The sequence below is a fragment of the Lissotriton helveticus genome, chromosome 12 (genome assembly GCF_964261635.1).
Source record: "Lissotriton helveticus chromosome 12, aLisHel1.1, whole genome shotgun sequence".
Classification (NCBI taxonomy): domain Eukaryota; kingdom Metazoa; phylum Chordata; class Amphibia; order Caudata; family Salamandridae; genus Lissotriton; species Lissotriton helveticus.
The window spans coordinates 217190885-217196884 of NC_136073.1; positions in this window are offsets into that span (position 1 = coordinate 217190885).

The window sequence follows — 6000 nt, forward strand, 5'->3', positions numbered from 1 at the left end:
GTGTGCTTGACTCTTGCAAAATATTAGCTTATCCTATCTACTGTGCCTTTCAAACTTTTTTCTTTAGACAATCAGAAAGATGCTTGTTCATCAAAGTACCATGCATCCTACTTTTTGAGTACACAATGTTTATGAACAACCAATCAGTTATGTACTTATTGTAAAACAGCATCTTCTCCGCCATTTTAGATACCTCTCATTCTACCAACTGACTTACTCCACTACAGACGTCTTTTGATTCCTTCCACTCATTCCTTCAAAGTGCTTCCAGTATGGATTGTAGGGCCCAGCTATGTTTTCTGGAGCAGAAAGAATGCTGAGTACAGAGGTATTGACAAAGATCTAGGTTTGCAAAATCTGGATAATAAATGGTTTGCACAGAGAGGATTAAAGTGGCACCAACGGATACTTTGGGTAAAACCTTTTTGCATCTCCAACCTCATGATTATGCACCGTGGTGGCAATGACCTAGGCACATTGACTGGGGTAGGATGGGAAATCCTTATGAAGGATACCTTTGATCAACTGGTTTTGCTTTTCCCTCACACTGTCTTTGTATACTCTAATATATTCCAAATACAGAAATGGAAGTAGTCAAATCAATTCTGTCCACAAATTGACAAAGCTAGGAAGCATGTTAATAAAGCTGTTCCTGCTTACCTCAGAGACCATAACATGGGTTCCATCTATAACAATAATCTGCATTTTGACATGCATAACATCTATAGAAGTGATGGAGTTCACTCCACAGATGAAGAGACCAGAGTGTTTCTCAACAACCTTAAGCTGGAAATCCAGACTTACACGAAGCTCCAAGAAAGTCATAATGAACACAACGGCTCTTCTTAGAGCACCCTATAACCCAACAGTGAAAGTTATATATTTTTTTAACATAAATACTCTTTATAAGGCACTCTGCATGTCTTAGAGCCATATATCCGTCATCTCCTGGATATCTCGTTTGAGACCTACACTGTCCCAGATGCCTGGAAACGAGCGGTAGTTCTTCCTCTCCAAAAGAAGCCCAATATCAGCTACGATAGGTTAGACAATCTTCGCCCCATTTCCCTTTTGCCATACATAGCAAAGATTGCTGAAAAAATTGTAAACCTTCAGCTGATGGGCTTTGTAGAGGAAGCTTCCCTACTCCATGACTCTCAATTTGGCTTCCGCCCACGGCATTCGACGGAGTCAGCATTGCTCATGGCAGTAGAGTCTATACGGCAGGGAGTGGATGAGGGCCAAACTATGGCCCTGATCCTCTTGGACCTAAGCGCAGCATTCAACACTGTAGCTCATTCCACCTTGCTACAGTGTCTGAATGACAGAGGGGTGTCAGGAGCTGCGCTTAGATGGATCCAGTCCTTCCTGTCAGGCAGATGCTTCCAAGTCCGCCAGGGATATTGCTATTCTAGGGAGATTGGGTTGGGCCAGGGCGTGCCGCAGGGCTCGTTCCTGAGTCCGACCCTGTTCAATCTATATGTCTCCCCGCTGGCGGCCATTGTTGAAAGCTATGGACTACGTCTTGTGTCCTATGCCGACGACACGCAGCTGGTAATATCCCTCTCACGTGCACCTGGTCTAGTGGCGGACAAGTTCAGAGTCTGCATGCAAGAACTAGCAGCCTGGATGTCCGCCAACTGCCTGAAACTCAATGGCAGTAAGACCGAGGTGCTCGTGGTGGGGGGAAGCCCATCTGCTTGGTCGTCGGTGTGGTGGCCATCGTGCCTAGGAGAGGTACCTGTTCCCTGCCAGGAGGTAAGGAACCTGGGGGTATGGCTGGATGTTGATCTCGCCTTTGGCTCCCAGGTTAGCCGAGTGGTGAGGACATGCTTCGGAGTTTTAAAAACTCTGAGGAAGGTCTTGGATCTCCTGCCTATCACAGCTCGCCGGACGCTGGTGCATGCTTTAGTCACCTCGCGCCTGGATTACAGCAATTTGCTGTATCTGGGGGCCACCGGAAAGGCTCTCAACCGCCTCCAGGTGCTGCAAAATGCTGCTGCTCGCCTTGTCTTGAGGCTTCCTAGAAGATCTTCCTCCAGGGCAGCGCTCCAGGCTTTGCACTGGCTTCCGGTCAGGAGCAGGGTGGAATTCAAGGCTCTTGCTACATGTCACCGCATTCTGAGAGGCAAAGCCTCTGCCCCGCTACAGAGTCTGGTTACTTGGTACGAGCCTACAAGGAGTCTGCGCTCCTCCTGTACAGGACTTCTGAAAATCCCCAAAATAAAGAAAGCACGCATGGGGGGCAGATCATTCAGATATCTGGCCACGAAGCGATGGAATGACCTGCCGGCAGAACTACGTTTGGAGCATTCAGAATCCTTATTTAGGCGGAAACTTAAGACTCATCTCTTCAGACGCTAGGTAACTGTGATGGCTGTTTAGACTGTTTACCCTACTTACCACAGCGCGGGGACACGCCTATGGGCGTAAACCAGGCGCTTTATAAAACTCCCTAATAATAATAAGTATTTTCTGGATTCGCGACCCCTTCGCGAAACTGCAAAACAAAATCACGAATTTAATGGACTTCAACACATTTCACTTTTCAACTTTAACTTTTAATTGATATTTTTATTATTATTTCAAACTCAGTCAATTTTATTGTGATTATGAACTTTAATCTCACTAGCTCTATAAAAAAGTTCACAACTGCAATACTACCTTCTGAATTGTATAGTAGTTAATTATCTATTTAAGGCGGTTCCGCAAATCCACTGGGACATAACACGGGGGGCTGCGCTGAGAGCCACGATAGGGTCGCAACTTCTATCATGAGAGATAAAAATACCCCCCACATCCATAGGCGCATTTCGGCCCTGGGGACCCCATACTCCGAGACCCTGCAATTTTATTTTGTTTTTCATTTATTTTTATTTTTTTGGAATGGGGCAGCATGGCCACTTTAAGCCCCGGGGACCCCACCCCTGGGGCCAGGCCTTATCCTTTTTTTTTTAAACTAAAATGGCCCATGGACCCCATCCCCAGGGGCATTGCCAGGTTGTTCGGGTGAAGCCTCAAAGACCCTGTGGTCCCAGCCAGCTCCCCCGCCTCCTTCAGGAGCCAGGATGGCTTTTGGGCAGAGAGAGCTGCAAACATGCAGCTCCCTCTGCCAAAAAGCAACTCTGCGTCGCTTCATGGAAGTGAGAGCGTTTTCTCTGCTCTGGCTTCCATAAAATGAGGCAGAGTGTTCTATGGCTTGGTGGGAACAGTGCTCCCACCAAACCATAGCAAACTGCAACGTCCCTGGAGTGGGCACCCCGGGACATTGCTGGAGGGTCCCGGGGTGGCGGTCCCAGGGACATTTAAGGCTCAATGAGGGGGGCTGCAATGCCCCTCTCCAACATTTTTAAAGCCCCAGGAAGGTGGTGGTCCGTAGGGCTGTGTGGGGGGGCTCAAGCCCCTCCATAATTTACTTATCAATATAGCCTCGGGGAGGTGGTGTAAATTCGTTTAGTAGTTCCTGAGAAATGTAAACATTTCTCAGATCTACAAATATGGCCATGGCGGATCCACGAACCCTCTTGATACCGTGCCTGAGATCTGATTGGCTGCCAACACTTCAAACGAGGAAGTGTTGGCAGCCATTTTGTGACTCGGTTGAACCGAGTCACAAGAAAAAAAGGTCAAAAAAGGTTACAAATCAAGAAAAGGGGGGCAGGGTAGAAACACTGACCCCCTAGGACTGCTCAGGGGGTTCCACAGGGACCCCCAGGGCCAATTAAAGCATTTTTTATAAAACATTTTGGTGGATTCACGTTGGATGCGCAAATTGGTCCAAAATTTTGTTTGAAACTTTAAGCCCCCGGGTAGGCCAGGACCTGGGGGAACTGACAAATGAGATGCGGTGGCTGCCCCGGGTACCGCCACCTCCCCTGGGCTTGTAGATTGTATGATGGGGCTATGTGCCCCCCACAGCCCTGGAAACTACCACCTCCCCAGGGCTCTGTTTTTGAAATGCGGGGGGGCCACGCGGCCCCCCCCTGCTGCCCCAGGGACCACAACTTCCCCTGGGCAATGGTTAAAATACTGTGTGGGGGGCCCACACAGCCTCAGGGACCACCACCTCCCCAGGGCTACTTACCAACGGGGAGGGGCCTGCGCATCCCCCCCTCCTGGAGCCCTCCATGGCCCTGGGCACCGTCACCCCCCAAGGCTCTGTTTGTGAAACGTGAGGTGCCATACAGCCCCCCCCCCCCACAGCCCCAGGGACCACCACCTCCCCAGGGCTACTTTCCCATGTCTAGGTGTGCCCACCCCTGGGACATTGCAGTTTGCTATGGCTTGGCAGGAGCACTGCTCTATCGAGCCTTTCCTAAAACAGGGTCCCGTCCTGGCGCTTGTTCTAGCACGACATCCACGGAACATCAAACGACGTCCTTCATTTGTGTTCCTTATACACCTTCTTAATAGCTTTTCACACAGTCACTAGATGTGATGCACACCTTAATGAAGGAGACACAGTCCCTATTGCTTACAAGTCACACTTGTACACTTTGGCTGAAATGCGATTTTCTACTGTCGAGAAAGTTTTGACAGCAGTGCAGATGGCGATTCTAAAAGAACGTGCACTGTCACAGGGGAAAAGCATGTTGGATGTTACACCGTATCCTGCCCTAGAGGCAGTGATGAAAGCCAGTGTACCAAATTCTAAAGCTTTGCATCCACGTTGGATACAATGGGCCACTTCACTGACTTCTCCGGGTGTCACGTCTATCCTTGACCCCTCACTGCAGACTCAGGAGTTCTTACAGTATAAATGTGTTTATCCTGCTCCTCTGTCCTTGTGCCCGCTTGAGGATTACCATTGTATCATTTACACCGACAGTTCGGCGCAACCGGTGACAGGATGGAAGCATGCTTATGCAGCGGCCTGCGCTATAGTGGTTGGTAGCTTTGTGAATGGAGAATTCAAGTCTGATATCGTGCACACGCAGACATTAGAGGACTGTACTGCCCAGTTCGCAGAGCTACGAGCTCTGGTGCTTGCTCTAGAGTATGCTGATCACCTTGTGACTACTCTTATTGTAAGTGACTCTTACTACTGTGTTCAGTCTTTCAATGACATCAGTGGCAACATATTTAATAGCAGCAGTTACAAGATCCATAAGTAAGATAGATGATGACATCTTGGAAGCTATTGCTGCAACAGAGAAGGCAAGTGATTACCCTAGGGGTTTCCCTTTCTAAATACTCTTATCATTTAAGTCCTGATAAAGTTCCCTATGTGAGAAATAACAACGTTGGTGACAGATTGATTCCCAACGCGGAACGCAGGCTTTCCTTGATAACAGCCGCTCACGAGGGCATGGCCGGCGTTTCAGCAACTGTCTCTATCTTGCAGCAACATTACTGGTGGAGCGGATTGTACAAACAGGCTCGCAATGGTGTCCTTACTTGTGACATTTGCCAGCAGATTAAACCTTCAACTGCTGAGCGTTCACCTCAAACTCAGCTGTACATATCTAATAAACCACTTGAGTGTGTTTACTTAGATCACTGCGTTCCTTTCTCTTCCGATACTGCGTATAAGTTAATCTTAGTTGCAGTGGATTCGTGCACATGCTTTTTATGGGTCTGCCATAACGCAGCGCTGATGCTCGAACTGTCATCAGGGATTTGCGTGTCTTTGTGGGAATTTTTGCATGTGGCAAATCATTCTGACCAAGGCCCGGCGTTCACCTCTAAGGCGTACAAAGAAGCCATGAGGTCTTTAAGGGTGCAGGTCAAATTTTCGTCTCCATAACGGCCCGAGGGCAGTTCTGTTGTGGAGCGGATGAACCGTGACTTAAAGCAATCGTTGACAGCTAGAGTTTTAGGTACTGGCAGGAACTGGTTTGCCCATTTGTATAGCGTTCAATGTGCACTTAATAATCTCCCTAGAAGGTCTCTGGGTGGGCGGACCTCATACGAAATGCTCTTTGGCATAAAGATGTTTGTCCCAGAACTTGAGGGTCTATGCACCCTTTAATGTAGATGACCATTCTGCTGTCTTACAGA